General features: G+C 32.3%; 1 long non-coding RNA gene across 1 annotated transcript in view; it reads right to left on the bottom strand.

The window, feature by feature from the left end:
* Window positions 1–1466: 1466 nt before the first annotated feature.
* Window positions 1467–17809, bottom strand: part of LOC145258145 (uncharacterized) — an 81483-nt gene continuing 65140 nt past the window's right edge. The window contains exons 3-4 of the long non-coding RNA XR_013864055.1: window positions 2940–2993; window positions 1467–1855 (exon numbers count right to left, since the gene is read on the bottom strand). This is a non-coding gene — a long non-coding RNA (uncharacterized LOC145258145). The remainder of the gene's footprint in view (window positions 1856–2939; window positions 2994–17809) is intronic.

The raw sequence follows: 17809 nt of genomic DNA on the forward strand, positions 1-17809 counted from the left end.
AGTATCGGAATCGATATCAGAAAAATTTGTGCCTATTTTCCGATACCAAAACGATTCCTTTAATTATCTTATAATTTGATTTTGGCTTAAGAAAAAATTTAATTTCTGGTAGTAATAATAAAATAATAAGTGTTTTATTGATGTAAATTTCCAGTAAAACTAAAATCTACAGATTTCCCCCCCCCCACCTGCACAAGTGTGTTTTTTACGTTTGAGAAAATATATGCTCATTTAAGATATGTTTTTACAGTAATTGGGACAAAATACCAATTTTATAGTTAAATATTTAGAGATTTATAAAGTATCAGAATCGGTAATTGTATCGGAATCTGGAATTTAGTATGGAATCAGTAATTGTGTCGGAATCAGGAAAAATAATGGAATCGTCCCACCACTAATAAATAACATCTATATATATATATAAATATATATAAATATATATATATAAATATATATATATATAAATATATATATATTTATTTATAAATATATATATATTCATTTATAAATATATATATATTTATTTATATATATATATTTATACATATATATATATATATTTATATATATATATATTTATATATATATATATATTTATATATATATATATATATATTTATATATATATATATTTATATATATATATATATATTTATATATATATATATATAAATATAAATATATATTTATTTATATATATATATATAAATATATATTTATTTATATATATATATAAATATATATTTATTTATATATATTAATATATATATATATATAAATATATATATATTTATATATATATATATATATATACATTATGCAAATATATACATTTATATGTATATATACATGTATGTATATATATATATATATATATATATATATATATATATATGCACATATATACATACATATATATATATATTAACCTGTCATATATATATATTATATATAGGAGTCTCTGTAAAACTTGCCTGATTTTTGTTATCATGTCTGCTTGTTTGTATCTATACACATTGTATGACATCCCAAAAAGATGACGTCATTAATTAAAACAGGCATACAGACATTAAAGCTTTTATATAGTGCATACAAAACAAACTGCTGAATTCGTTCATACGATACTCCACGACTTAATAAATACAAATACTTATACACATTTACAAATAACAAAAAACAATTTTAAGCAGATTGAGAAAAAATAATTTTAAAAAATTTAATTTTAAAAAATATAATTTTTTTTAAAAATGGAAAAAATAATTAAAATCGCTAAACCTATTCAAATTTAAAATGAAAATCTTTTCAAAATTAAACAAAACTTTTCAAAAACTAATAAATTAAAAAAGTAAAGGAAGATTAATTAAATAAAACTAGGACCTTTTTAGATTTAGAATAAAACAAAAAACGAACTTTTTTTATTAAATTTTTTAAATTAAATTGTTTAAAAACTAATCAGAAAATATAAAACCATTTCCAACTTTTTTAATCCAAAAAATGTTTGAAAAAAATTAAATTAAAAAAGTAAAGAAAAATTAATTAGAAAATTCAAAACTTTTTAAAATAAAAAATAGAACTCTTTAATTAAACAAAAAGAAAATTAAATTCAAAAAGTAAAAAAAAAAATAAAATTAATTAAGGGCATGGAAGGAAAGCATTCTGAGAACCAATTCTTGAAAAAAAAAAAAAAAGTTAATGTGAGATTCTTCTGATGCTCTTGATTCTCTGTTTATCTCTGGAAAGTGAAGTTTTCTGCAGAAAAAGCTCATCACCCAGTGTCATTCGTCAAGCGATTATTCCGTAGCCGCATGCTCAACTGGAAATCACGCAGGACTCTCTCCTCAAGATCAAAGTCATACTGAAAGAAAATTGAAAAATAAAAAAAAGTAATTGATATGTTAATATAATCTAGTATTTCTCCTGGTTAGTGGTATATCTTCTTAACATTTTGATATGAAAGGAGTAGGCATTGTATAAAAGAATACCACTATGATTTATAAGAATTCATTGGATCTATCTGTCAACATTGTAAATCCGACTTAATTTTTTTTTTTTTTTTTTTACATAGGCATAACCACTTATCAAGGCCCAGAGACTACTCGAGGATAAGGGCTAAGCGTGTACACTAGTCAATTGGACAATATAGTAATCATTAGTAATGAAAATTCGGTAAATTTGTTAACTTAAGTGGAATGGCTCATCAAGAACTTGTTTACGTTGGACTTGAAGACAACCATATTGTAGTCAGCTGGAAAGCAGGAAAGACAATTCCATAGGCATGCAGTTCTAAGAAAGAAGCTTTGTTCATGGAATCTACGTTTAGGTTTAGGCACAGATAAAGAGTGGGGGGAATTATTGACAGTGTTTTCAGCTAGACGAGTATTTCTTGTGAAAGTTTGGCGAGGGGGGAAGCCATAGATTGAAGCTCAGTCGAACACTTTCCATGAAAATAACGATAAAGCAGAGACAAACTCGCAATATCTCTCCTGTGAGATAGAGGTTGCAGGGAAGAGAAATGAAAACAAACTGTTATGATGATCACACCTTTGGAAATAACTAACCACTGCATATTCTTTCATTTGGATTTTTAATTTTTAACTTTAATTTACCTTTTTTTTTTTATTTCTGTTCTCCATTTCATGAACTCTTTACACTAACTTTTTTTTTTTTTTTGCATTTATGACTAATTTTCATATAATGCAGTTTCAATTTATGTGAGTACCAGCCAATTCATAGCTTTGCTATAATATTCATTTGTTAATATCTTTCCTCTGATGAAAAGAACACATTTTTTGAAACTCTGTCGATTAAGGAAATCTTAAAATAACTTCAACTTATCCCACTGACAATACATTGAAACATTTAAAACAAAGTTATAAAATTGTATCACATGAAATTACATCGCATGAAAATTCCACATTAAAAGTTGACATGAAACTTACATTAAACTTTTCCATTATTTTGTTCCGATCAAGCCTCATGTGTGGTACATTGACCTGCAGAAGAAATAAAAAGAAATGTTCAATTACCATAATGATTTGCATGAATGAGCACATTTGTTTATGCATACTATTATAGACAAGTTTTGTCCTAAGCTTAAATCATGAAATAGAAAGGGGGGGGGGGGTCATCAGTTACCATGTAGATGTTTAAGAGATTTAAAAATAGGGGCAGTTTTTAAATGCAGGACTCTCCTCCAATACTGAGAACACACACACGAATATATATATATATATATATATATATATATATATATATATATATATATATATATATATATTATTATTATTATTAGTAGTAGTAGTAGTAGTAGTAGTAGTCATTTTTTAACCAAAATTTTAAGCTATTAAAATTCCTGTAATTTTCATATAATTATGAAATTAAAGTCAAAATTAATTGACTCAATTATTTAGAAAACTATATGAGAAATTGAATTGAGATTGTTATAATGAAGATAATGTTAAAATTATAAGTTTAAAATTAAACAAAGGCGATTAATAAATTCTAAAGTCTAAATATTAAAATATTAAGGAATTTCAATAAATGGATAAACTAGTAAAAATTGATTAAATAGAGTTGTCTCCCTTTGAACATAAAGATGTTACGGATGATAAGAAAGAGGGAAGATAAAAAAAATTGAAATAAAATACTTGGGTAATGATAAAAATTGAAAAGATAAATTTAAAATTTAAATTATTGGCATAACCAGTATGGGATGAAGATGAATTTTAAATAATATTTAAATTAACCTTTTAACCAAAGAAATAAAATATTAAGCATAAATTAATCAGTAGATCGTAGAATGTAAACAAAGTTTGCATGAAACTATCATAGATTGTGGAAGAAATAATAGAGCATATAAGTATAAGCTAGAATTTGAAAAAGTGGATAAGTATTTAGAAATAAATCAATTAATTGAGGAAGAAAAATAATTATTAGAATAAAAAAACATACAAAATATTAAATTAATATTAAAATAGGTAATGAGTTGAAATATTTAAAAAGTAGAAATACAAAAATCGTGTGATTACTAAATTTGGAGGTTATCGAAAAAAAAAAAAATTAAAAAAAAATATAAGGATGCTGTGTAGGTAGGTCCAACTGCTTGTCCTCTAAAAATAGAGATTATGAATATATTAATATATGTATAAATAGTGTATTTTGCCGTCTGAAGAGTAGCTGTTTTGGAATATTTTTGGACGATATAATGTTTAAAATTGTCCAAACAGTTATGAAACAATTGTAACACATAAGAAAATACACAATATGACGTTCTCATTTTATATTTTGTTGTCTTGATTTTTGTGAAAGTATTCCAAGTTTGACATAAATAATCCCGAGTTTGAAATAAATAGTCAATAGTTTGATATAAATAATCCTGAGTTTGACATAAATAATCCTGGGTTTGACATAAATATTCCTTAGTTTGGCATAAATCATCCTGAGTTTGACATAAATAATACTGAGTTTGACATAAATAATCCCGAGTTTGATATAAATATTCCAGAGTTTGATATAAATATTCCAGAGTTTGATATAAATATTCCAGAGTTTGACATAAATAATCCTAATAGAGTTTGACATGGCACATCCAAAAACACTGTTCAGTTCAAAATTCTGGAGGCAACACAGCAGCGCTACCTAAGAAAAATAATGAAAATTAAATAAAACGATCTCATACCAAATGTTGAAGAATGTTGAAGTACTCAACAAAGCCAACATGGACTGCATAGAAGCCGTACTCGCCACCACTCAACTGCAATGAACTGGACATGTGGCCAGAATGGGCAAAAACTCTGCTACAAGGATGTGATAAAGAAGAGCTAACAGCAGACCAAAGTTGCTGGCGAGAGTAGCCTTCACGAAGGAAAGACAGAAAGAGAGGCAAAGATAAAGGCCAGGTCTGAACAAAATATTACCAAAGTCACAATCCTGGTAACTACTCATGCACTGCTTATTGGGAAACTTTCCACACGGAGCGTGGAACGCTATAACACTGTAGGATAAAGCACCGAAACCCTGACTAGTCATCTTCAGCTATGAAGAACTGCTTGAGGATGATGATGATGATTTGTTAATCACACGCTCCTCTTCCAAATGACAATGAAAATGTTTGACTATACTTTATCATTTTATATCCTTAATGTCAACTAATGTTAGGACGACTGATCCAAATCTGCAATTGGAAAAATTGGAACTTTTAGTGGTATTGGAATAGGAATCGGTATCAGAATCAGGAAAAATTTGTGCTTATTTTCCGATGCCAAAAACGATTCCTTTAATTATCTTCTTTTATTTGATTTTATTAAAACAGAAATCTTCTGTTGCTGGTAGTAATAATAAAATGATAAATATTAATTAATTTTAAGCTTCCAGTGAAACTAAAGTCTATAGATCACCTGTTCCTGCAAGTTTTTTACATTTGAGAAAATATATGCAAATTTAACATGCATTTTAATGGTAATCGGGAAAAATAACAACTTCATAGTTAAATATTTAAAAATTTATAAAGAATCAGAATCAGAATTGGTAATTTTATCGGAATCAGGAATTGGTAATTATAGCAGAATCGAGGAAAAAAATAGTGGAATCGTCACATCACTACCATCAACGTATTCTTCATAAAGTACCGATAACCTATATTCAGTCTTTCTGCAGAAAAGAGACCCCCAATGGCGGCCTTCACTAATTTGGTTTTTGTGTTTAACAAAGAACACTTGCAGAGAAAAGTAATTACAATTGCTACTTTCTGCCTGACAACCCAAACCAATTCTTTTCTTTTTTTATACTGTTAAGAGATAACAATTGGAATGGCAGACAATTTTTCACAAGAATGATGGAGGAGATGGGTCCTATTCCTACTAATAATCACTTTGTCATGAAATACTACACGACTCCTCTCAAAAAGTGGAGGTAATGCCTGAGAGGATGGCCTCATGATAACAGTACAGATACTACACTAACCCGCTCGTCCCAAAAAAGAGGGAGGAAGTAATTCCTAGGATGCTAACATGACAACAAAAGTTGTATTTAGCATAATTTTATCTAGTTATGAAATTACGATTGCATTTTCTTTAACCAAGCAAATGTAACAGTTCACTTTAGTTTTGTCGGAGTTGCTCTAATTGAAATGAACGACTCTCGCTTCAACGAAGCACTAGGTTTTGACAAAACTCTGGGACTGAACTTAAATGGTAGACCTAGATCAGATCCATTGCCAAAATCAATCGAAACGAAACTTCCATTCTTCTACTTTGGACTTGATGGACTGAGAATATGACTTTTTTGCATTTCCAAAAATCTTTTTGTAGTGATCTTATTCCGTCAGCCATAACCAGGTAGAAGTCTAGATAGCATTCTACCACTCCAGAAAGTATCTCTCAGCTGAAATTACTGTCAATAATTTTCCCCATTCTTTATCTGTGCCTAAATCAAAACGTAGATTCCATGAACAAAGCTTCTTTCTTAGAAGTGCGCGCCTGTGGAACTCTGTTCCGTTTGCCTGTTTCCCACCTGACTACAACTTGGATGTCTTCAAGTCCAACATAAACAAATTTCTGATAAACCGCCCTCTTAAGTGAGGCACTTTATCAAATCTCCATTACTAATGAGTACTACGATATTATCCCATTGATTACTGTACACGCAATAGCCCTTATCCCCCGAGTGGCTTCCGGGCCTTGATAAGTGGTGACTACCATGTAAAAAAAAAAATCTCACTCCTGACATAATCCTCAACCTTTACAAGAGTCAAATATGTCATAAGATGGAGTACTGCTGCCACATTTGTGTAAGAGCTACTAAGAGTACTCTTTGCTGCCATGACAAGATGCAGTCCCATCTTCGAAATTTAGTGGGTGATGACCTTTTCGCTATCCTACTTCCTCTTCCTCACAGAAGAGATATTGCGAGTCTATTTCTGCTCGATTGATACTTTTATGGTAAGTGCTCGACTGAGCTCCAATCTATGATCCCTTCCTGTAAAACGTTCACAACAAATACTCGCCTAGCTGAAACAACCAGCAATAACTTTCCTCGCTAGTCTAGTTACCTTTAATACATCCAAAACCAAACTTGTATCTTTTTACCACCAATGCTCATACATCCACTTTGCCTCAATTGAAATGAATAGCTCGCGTCTTAATAAAGTCCCCAGCTTAGGCGAAATTCTAGGCCTGACCTTTACCCCGACCTGAAATGGAAGATCTACATCAGATTGTTGCCAAAATCACTGTAAAAATGGTTGCATCATTCTATCACTCTGGAAAGCATTTCACTCCAGACGCAATCTTCTACCTTTGCAAGAGTCAAATATGTTTTAAGATGGAGTACTGTTGCCACATCTGGAGTGAAACTCCTAAGAGCACCCTTTCCTGTCCCGATAGGGTACAGAACTGTCTTTGAAATTTAGTTGGTAATAACCTTCTCGCCCTTCTACTTCCTTTTTCTCACAGAAGAGACGTTGCAAGTCTATCTCTACTTTATTAAGGTAGGTGCTCGTCTGAGCTCCAATTTATGGTCCCTCCTCATAAAGCGATCACAACAAATACTCAACTAGCTGAAACAACCGCCAACAACTTTTCCCTATCTGTGCCCAAAACTAAAAGAAAATTCCATGAGCAGAGTTTCTTTCCTAGAACTGTCCGTTTATGGAACGCAATACCATATGTCTTCTTCCTGGTTGACTAAAACATGGTTGTGTTCAAGTCTAATGTGAATAAATTCCTATTGAGTCGTGCACTTAGATAATCTCGCTCTATCCACGTTCCACCATGACTGATCATGTTGTTTCACCATCTACTTAACAACTAATCTTTATCCTTGAATGGCCTGCGGGCCTTGATAAGTGGTGACCTTCCAAGTTAAAAATAAAAAAAGGCTAAAATTTGATCAGGAACATGATAGAGATTTAAAAGATATAAAATTGGTTACATGTCTTTGAAACAGTGTCCATTGCAATTAAGGAAACAGCGAGGATACTAAAAAGAGCTCTCGGTTGATTTCAATAAAAAGCGGGGCAATGCTGGCAGCTGGTTTGGCTGCCCCATACCCAGCATTACAATCTTCAAAGGAAGAAAATTAAAAAAAAAAAAGCGGGATCATTTTATGTTATATTCATATACAAAACTGATGTTTTGTTGTATTTTTGTATTTTTACCACCAAGTTTTTCAGGTTGTTTACATGTAATTGCTTAAAAAATTTGGGAATCACATTTTTCCTTTTTAGTGAGTTAACATGGAGTGCAGAGATGTGATAATACCTAATTATAAACTTAGAATTGCAAATTGGTGAGAAAAAAAAAAAATCATGAGAAAACAAGCGCAAAAAAAAGTGCCAATAATTTCATAAGAATGTAGTATTTACCATGTAGTATTGAATGCAGTATTTCATAAGATAGTATTTCATAATGTAGTATTTTCATAAGAATGTAGTATTACAAAAGAATGTAGTATTTACCATGTAGTATTGAATGTAGTATTTCATAAGATAGTATTTCATAATGTAGTATTTTTATAAGAATGTAATATTACAAAAGAATGTAGTATTTACAATGTAGTATTGAATGTAGTATTTCATAAGAATGTAATATTTACAAAAAATACCGGAAAAATATTTTAAAATAAAATAAAAACAGTTTTGTCATGAAAGAAATGCTGATCAATTATAAGTAAATCAAATATAAAACTATTTCTTGGAGAATTTCGAGTGGGAGATCAGTTTCACACATAAATTTAATGTAAAATGAGCTCCTATTTCCGAGATATTCTAGCGTTTTAGAGCAGTTAACCAAATTTTTTTCTGTGGGAGTTAAATATTGTGTATTTTGGAAGATGTTGACCATATTTAAGTGGTTACGCATGGTTTTACTACTTTGTCAGACGGACTTAGGGTTAGTAGTAAAAAAATTAGTAAACATCCCTAAAACGTTTGAATCGATTGGAATGATGATCATTTGATGTTAAATTTATATATGAAACCGATCTCTCACTCGAAATTCTAAAATAATTTTGGGGAATTTTGCAGTATATACAACAAAACAAAATAGTAACAAAAAAATATATATAAAACCGACAAGTAAATATTAACAAAGGCAAGATAAGTTACTCTGCTACCTACCTGGATAAGGCTTGTGTAGTTTACATATTTTAAAGCGTCTATTTAATTAGAAACACAAGTAGTGCCGAATTGGTAAGTTAGAACAACAAGATGGCCGACATCAGACATTCAACTGGAAAGTCTCGATAATCGCTTAAATCATGAAAATAAAACAAAATACTGGTAGAAATTCACCCAATTAATGTCACGGTGAGACTAATTGGGCGGATTTCTATCAGTATTTTGCTTATTTTTCGAGTTTGAAGACATTGCTGACACTCCAAAGATGGCATGTTCTTGGCGGCCATGTTGTTATCAGTTTAACTTAGCAATTCGGCACTACTTGTTTTTTGGACCAAATAAAAGTTTTAAAATATGTTAAAACGCAAAAAACTTATTCAGGTAGGTAGAAGAATAACTTATTTCGCCTTTGATAACATTTATTTGTTATATATTTATTTATTTACCACTTTTTCATTTTTTTATATATACTGCAAAATCCTCATAGTTTTTTTTTTTTACTTTCCGCAAATGTTTTCAAAGAGTTTACATGTAATCTATAAATACAAAAGCGAAAATGTATGTATGTATGTGTGTGTTCGCTTTTTCTGTATGTCTACAAAAGGCTGCGTGAGACTTTTCTAGTCTCACACAAAAACATGCGTTCACATTTCAAGCTATATTACTTGTCATATACATACGCGCACACAGACATACGCGCCCACGTCCACACACGTACTATATTCACGTTCGCGTACATACACTCACAGTCACATGTATATACACACACGCTAACATACGCACATGTAAGCACAGATGGACGACGTCACTTCCTTTTCAAAGGAAATCCACACATGCGCAAAAAACCACCGGAAACACCTATAAAAGAAAGAGCAATCAGCGGCTTCTTCCTTTTTCAGACCAGCTTCCTAGCTGGACGGTCTACAGACTGACAGCGTGCCTTTTCGGCATGCGCGCGCTCACGCGCGTACCTCACACCACTTACTACTATATGTGGGACAAAAAGCCAACAGACAGTATGTACACTTTATACGCTTTCTATCTCCATAACCTGGATTGACATTCTCACTCTATCTTCCCTTCGGTTTTGGTCCATCAACACAGACATGTGAGCGACTCTCTACTGAGCTTAACCCTCTCTTTCTACAGGCCGGCTTGCCACTTCGCGTTTCTCTATTGCATTACCCTTTCCTTCCACGTGCGTAGTCGTCAACGGCCGAATGAACACGTGTACACCCAAGACTTTCATTTCTCAACAGAAAATTAATGACATGTTTATTTTATTTCAGCATTTGAGTTCTTTGTTTCCTTCATTCAATTCGTTTCATTATTTTTTCTTGTAGCGAGTTAGGGTATTTATATCCTGGTCCGCAACAAGACTTTTTTCAGAGAAGCGGTCAGTCGGTTCACAACTTTTTAAAACTTTTTATATCACATATAAATCGTAATATCTCACAGTTAACAACGAAGCTCGCCTGTCTATTTATCGATTTCGGGAAGATAAATATTCAACATTTGTCGCTCGCCGCATGTGGGTTAGTCTTTTTCCTATAAATTCTTGGGAAAATAAAAATCCCGCAGTCAAACTTGACCTCATTAACTCATTAGAACGGGCACCTGCCAAATCCAAGTAATTAAATAAATTCAAACGTGCTTCCATTAGCATCTCGCGGTGGGGCAATGGTTAACGTCACACTTTTCTTTTTTTTTTTCACACTTTAATTTACAACTTTGCCTCAAGGGTTCGGGTTCGATCCTCATACTTACTTCTTTTTTTTTTAACCACCCCACCCCTGGAGTTTCCACACACACCTCCAAACACCCGGGCAACGTCGGGTACCCCTCGCTAGTCACTTATAAATTAGAATCTAGTTTTTTTGCAGAGAATGGGTATTTAGTTTAATGTGTTAATCTACCAATTTGCCATTATTAATATTATTATTATTATTATTATTGTTGTTGTTATTGTTAGTAGTAGTAGTAGTAGTAGTAGTAGTAGTAGTTTTACTATAATTATTATATGTATTTTGGTTTTTGAAATCGATCTAATGGCTGACCAAATCTTTATACTTAGAATAAAAAATATGAACATTCTTTTATAAAGAGGAGGCACAGAATAGTTTTTTAAAAGCCTCCCTTCCCATGTTAAGAATGGTTTTCTGAATAGTACTATCATTTAGAAACTCATTCTTAACATGGGAAAGGGCGTTGTTAACTACTCTGTTCCTACACCAATTTTGTATTTTGCATATCGATCGTCGACTATTTTCCAATTGTTTACGAAAAAAATTCAAATGGCATTACAATAACCTAAAAGCAAATTAACACAAATCGACTTTGTTTTTAAAGAAAAATAAATCTTTAGCTGTCTCAGGATTTTCAATAAATTGCAAGGAAAATATTTGAAAAAAAAAAAAAATAGTTAGAATAATATATGCTTGTAATATACACCACCTTTAAATACATTTTGTACGTTTACAAAAATATATGGATTCATTTAAATCGTAATTTAGGTACAACTGAGTGCGTTATGATTAAAGTCTAATGTAAGGAGCTTGTTTATATCCCAAACTGTTATGACAGATTTTTTTCACATTCAATGAAAGGGAAAACTCTATATTTTTGTTTTAGGCTTTGTCTAACAGAACTACACACATGTCGAGTTGAATAATGAGTTAAGGCTAGTCGTAACACTTAAGTATCGAAACTGGAAAATATATAGGTATAAAGTACTTTATTAAAACAAAACAACTTTAGTTACTCATTCTCTATCCCTATTTTTCTTTTATCTACCACTAGACCCCACTCCCACTTCGAGATTGCTTTGCTAGTTTGCAGGTTTTACAATCCTGAAAATAATGAGCAGGTTACACTTAGAATGAGTTTAAAGGGCTTTACTAACGTATCCCTTATCTCATTTTATTTGGTTCTTTCTTTTTGGTTGTTTGTAATTTGTCCCACTCCAGCTTAGATGCCATTTTTTTTTTTTTTTTTGCATAAAATTAATGATAAAACAACATATTTGAAGTAGGATTAGGCCCATAAAGTGATATTCATGTGATTATTTAGTTTAGTGTAAGCTTTTATAACATTGTAAAACCAAATGTGATATGATTATCGACCTTCTCCCACCCTTCAATCGGACAAATCGCTTTGGCCTCGTTGTTATTGTCAATTTTTGTAACAAATCAAATAAACCGACATTTTATGAACACACCGTTTAAATTAAATTTTATCAGAAGATTTAAGATATATGGAAACTGAAATCAAAATGAGACAATGTCTTTGGAAAAGTTAGGATCGAATATTTAATTAGGAATTTACTTTGAAATAATTACGCTTTATAGGTGTAATTTATAATTTATACCCAATGATTTGTTACTTTGAAACAAAAAAAATTCAACCTCCTTTGACAATAATGTTTTTTACGTCATATTTGTACAAGTTAATAACATAATTTGAACTCATACATTTGATAAGATGGTAGTTCAAATCGATCAATTTATATTTGACCTTGAATGAATAATGGAGAGTCAATGTGCTTAGCTTTTGATACGAAATACTGGCTTTCTCTGACTTAGTTGAAAGAAACCTGGACATTTTGTTTAATGAAGGGTTGTATATCACATATACTGCGCTGTTACCCTCCACAGCTTAAGTATCTTCTAAAAGTGGGTGACCAACTTTTACTTTAAATTTCCCGCTCGAAACTAGAGCAAAACGCAAGTGGAATCACCGGAACAACACGTATATTTCTTTTCTCTTCTACTCCGAGGCATCACCTCTTCCTTAACACCAAAATGAAGAAAAGAAAAAAAAAATCACGGACTGGACGTTCTACCCTGATTAAGCTATTTTTAGCAAAATATTGGACTTACAACAACAACAAAAAGTAAATAAAATGATTATATCATTATTTCCGACACTTCAAAGTTTTCAAATTTCTCATTTAAATTTTATTCAAAATAAGTGTCTTCTAAAAGTGTGTGATCATTTTTTATTTTAATTATGTTTTATTTAATACTTATTACCGAATATATTTTTTATGTAAAATCATTGGGAAAAAGTACCTAAAAATCAAAAAAATAAAGGCAGTAAAACGTTTGATGTCCAAACTGCTTCGAGAATATTTGATTGTAACATTTTCAAATAGATATATTTCATAAAATAGTGAAGAAAAAGACAAAATTTAAAAAGTCCTACACAAAATTGAAGACTAAACTTCTTAATAAATTAATCATAACGCTTTCTCTAATAATTACTATCAAATAAATATTTTTTTGTAAAATAATCAGACAAAAAGACAAAATTGAAACTAAAATTTTCAGAAGGCCAAACATAATTTTTGAAGGCCAAACATAATTTTTGAAGGCCAAACTATTTCGTTAATTTGGCCTTTTTTTTTAAGTATTAGGTTGGTGAAAAAATAATGTCGTTTTGTTATCAGATATATATACGTTAAAAAAAACGACATTATTTTTTGCACCAACCTAATACTTAAAAAAAAAAGGCCAAATTAACGAAATTTGGCTTTAAAAAGGCCAATCTAACAACCCTGAAGTAAGTCGTGTGTGTTAACCTTCTTTCTTTTTTTTTAATAACATCTATCACGTGCTCAGCTCGTCTGAGAGGATGGCCTCGGATTGTGCAAGCCAGAAGAAAAGCTGAATGCTTGCAGCAATCAGTACCCAAACTTGTAAACCTCCAACTGTCGCCTGCAACCGCCACTACTGCTATATGGTGACTCATTAAAAAAAAAAAAAAAAAAAATGTGGAACAACGTCATCTTTTTCCACCTTATTATTTTTGACACCAGACTTGAACAGGAAGGAAGGCAGGTGTTTGAATACAAACTGATTCACGGGGGATTTATCTAATCTTTCTGAGAAACGTCATCCACAACAGATGTTATCAGCACAAAGATTTTTAGAATACAACAAAAACAAGAAAAAGAAGACTTTAGTGAAAAATGGATTACAACAGAAGAATAGAAATAAAACAAGAATGTACATATCTCTATCTTTATCAAGTTAAGCATATTTTGTTTTGTTTTTTTTACTAGGGAGTAACCACTTATCAAGGCTCAAAGGCCACTCGAGAATAAGAGTTAAATTAGTGTTAGGTGGACGGTGAGATCTTGGCTAGGGTTTGATTATTTAAAAGGCCAGCTCAACAAGAATTGTTTACATTGAACTTGAAAACTACCATGTTATAGTCAGTTGGGAAGCAGCCAAACGGTATTGTGTTCCGCAGACGGTGGTTCTTAGAAAGAAACTTTGTTTATGGAATTTACATTTAGTTTTAGGCAGAGATATAAAATAAGGGAAATTGTTGGCAGTTGTAGAAGCGAGTACTTGTTGCAAATATTTTGGAGGGAGGGGAACATAGATTGAAGCTCAGTCGAGTGTAACAGAGCGCGGATGCACGTATGTTAACAGCAGCATCCGTATGCAAATGATTTAGCTGGCTGTGCTGGAACAATAGAGATAAAAAAAGATGCGCATGTTCAGAGAAGAGGGTATTCAAGATGTGCTTGATATGTAGAGGATTCAAGACATGTTCAAGACACGAGAGAGCAAAAATAAACGTGTTACACACGTTGCATCCGAGCGACATGGAAAGACGTGTCCTAAACATTGCCATACAAAGACAGAGTACAAAGTGTTCAACAAGGCACAGTCTTGTTAAGTACATTGGAGTACAAGAAAACTTTTGAATAAGAGACAAGGCGTTATTATAGAAAGTACCTGTAAATAAATGTCTGTCGTTTCAATTGATAAAAAAATGAGTTGTATTCTTTCCTTGTCTTTGTTTACTTGCGACTGTCTGCATACAACGTGTGGTGCCCGAATGTTAACATGTAACGACTTTATAACATGAGCATGTGGCATGAAAATAATGATAGAACAGAGACAGACTCGCAATTTTATTTTTGAGAAAGAAATGTGAAAAACAAATCCGATTTTGGTAAATATGGTGAAAATGATGGAAAGTAAATTTGATTTCCATTACATTTTGTACTTTGGTCCGGCAGTGGAGCTTTGGTAGGAAATCCAACTGTATGTACAGAAATTATTATATTAAAAAACAATGTAAAATACTTTTGTTTGAGTGCTTTTTGTATTCCTGAAAATACATGGACATGAAAAGGACACTTATAGAGAGAATGGAAATTGCTACTGACAGCCGCACAGAAGAACACAATACAAATGAACTATATCAAAATTAAAGTAGACAAAACACACGAGAACAGTAAATGTAGACTCTGTGGACAAGAAGACAAACGGTAAACAGCATAATAAGTGAATGCAGCAAAGTAACTAAAAATAATACAAAAACAACTGTACTGGAAAGTCAGTTCACAAAGAACTGTGCAAATGTCTACACCTTGAACATGTAGACAAATGGTACAGACGCAAACCAAAATATTGGAAAATGAAAATCCACAATCTTCTGGGGCATAAACATACAAACAGACAAACTCATCCAAGCAGATGTGACACCAGTAAACAAGAAGAAAAAATATCTGCCAAGTCGTAAATTTCGTCATCCCAGCAGTTCATAGGATGAAAATCAAGGAGACCAAAAATCTAAGCAGATATATGAAACTTGTCCGCTTCTCAATGCCATATTAGTAGGTAATTGTTACGGCTTTACTTTATCATGGTTTACAAAAAATATTTCTTCTCTTCTTTTTCTTCCTTGCTTTCCCCTCTCTGTCCTGCTCTAACCAAGTCTGTCGATCTATTACACAAATCCTAAAACTCCATCATGAAAAGTTTCCAGAAAAAATACATGATTAAACCCAGAACTCCAACTTCCAATGTAGACCCGAACTACCATGTCTCCTTTTTCAGAATCAGGGGTCTATGTTCCAACCTTCCAGAGGTTGAAATCCAATTTCAAGAAACCAAAGCAAACCTATTCTTCCTAAGCGAAATTGGCATTGGACATTAGATGAGTTTGTAATTAAAAGATACTCTAATTTAACATCCAAATCTGACCCCCAAGGTTTACATGGGCATGGAATATGTACCTACATTAGAGATGACTTCCCGTGTGGTAAGGATATCTCCAGAGGAGACTCTAAATTGCCCTATATGTGCTTTAGGATTGCACTTGCTCACACCATTGCATTTATATTTGCCCTCTATCACCCCCATAACAGTGGAGTTACTATCTTTAAGAGCATATCTGAGAAAATTAACCACATCATGTTGCTCATTTTTCAATATTAATATTCAAGCCTCTGGTAATTTCAATATTCACAATGTGGAATGGTTAACCCATTCAAATAAGACAGATGATGAGGTGAGGTTCTGTCACAATTTCCCCATTGCTTATGACATCACTCAGATTGTTCACAAACCTGCTCGTGTGCCCGACACTGATGGTCAGTATGCAAGTCTCTTAGACCTTTTTCTCACAACTTACCCTGAGCAATGTTCATCTTCCATTCTGTCTCCACTGAGATCTTTAGACCACTCAGTTGTCTCAGTTAAGATAAAAACAAAATGTAATAAGTCCTCAGACGTACCTCTCCATCATACAGTATATCGATACTCTATGACTGATTGGGATAGCTTTCGTACATTTATATCAGATCTACTTCTACATTCCATGTTAAAAAGGACATGTCTTCCATAGTATCAGATCTGATGGAATGGTTCATTGTAGGTATAGACTGCTTCATACCCTCTGAAAACATTCCATCAAAAACCTAACCACCAGCTGTCGTTCTCTCCAGAATATCCTGCTGCCATTGTGCACAGAAATCACTTTTTCTATTGCTTTCAACGTAATAGATGTACTGAGACTAAAGCTGTCTTCCAGACTGCCAGCAACCACTGTAAAAGAGTAATAAAGAATGCAAGAGAGTTGTATGCTCAGTCTGTCAAGTCCAAAGTACCTGAGCAGCGGCTTGGTTCCCACCAATTTTGGCAAATAATAAACAGGGTTCTGAATAGAAATGTGTGCTCTATTCCAACCACCATTAATTGGCCTGAAGTAATCTCGTCAGCATCTGACAAAGCCAAACTCTTTGCCAAAAACTTTGCAGCGAATTCTACCCTATGCGGTCAGGACCACCAATCCTCGTATTTCTCCTGTGGCTGAAAGCACTCTATGCGACATGCAAATATCTGTACGTGATGTTGCCAAACTAATCAAAAACCTTGATTCCAGTAATGCAACTAGCATTGACAGTATTCCTATTATAGTGCTAAAAAAGCTTCAACCATTACTTACAATGCTGTTTAAGTGTTGTCTTAAGGAGAATTGTTTCCCAACACCCTGGAAAACCTCATCAGTATGTTCTGTATTTAAAAATTCAGGTGATCATCTCCCTCTCGATACAGACCAATAAGTTTCCTGTGCGTCATGGGTAAGTTGCTGGAATCTGTATAAACAGATAGTAGTCAGCCACCTCAGCAAAAATAACTTCCTCGGTGACATGCAATATGGTTTCCATTCTGCTAGATCTACAACAGATATGCTGACAATTATATCTCATAAAATTAGCGAATCTCTTGACGAAGGCTTCCTTTCTAGGGCAATTGATAGGGTATGGCTTAAAGGTCTGCTCCATAAAATCTCTAGCTACAGTATAGCTGGAAATGTGTTTTCAATTATTAAATCATTTCTCTCTGATAGGTTCATAAGAGTACTGGTTGATGGGCAAAAATCAGAAGCTAA

Source organism: Euprymna scolopes, chromosome 33, assembly GCF_053919585.1.
Source record: "Euprymna scolopes isolate OS-2025 chromosome 33, ASM5391958v1, whole genome shotgun sequence".
Taxonomy (NCBI): Eukaryota; Metazoa; Mollusca; class Cephalopoda; order Sepiida; family Sepiolidae; genus Euprymna; species Euprymna scolopes.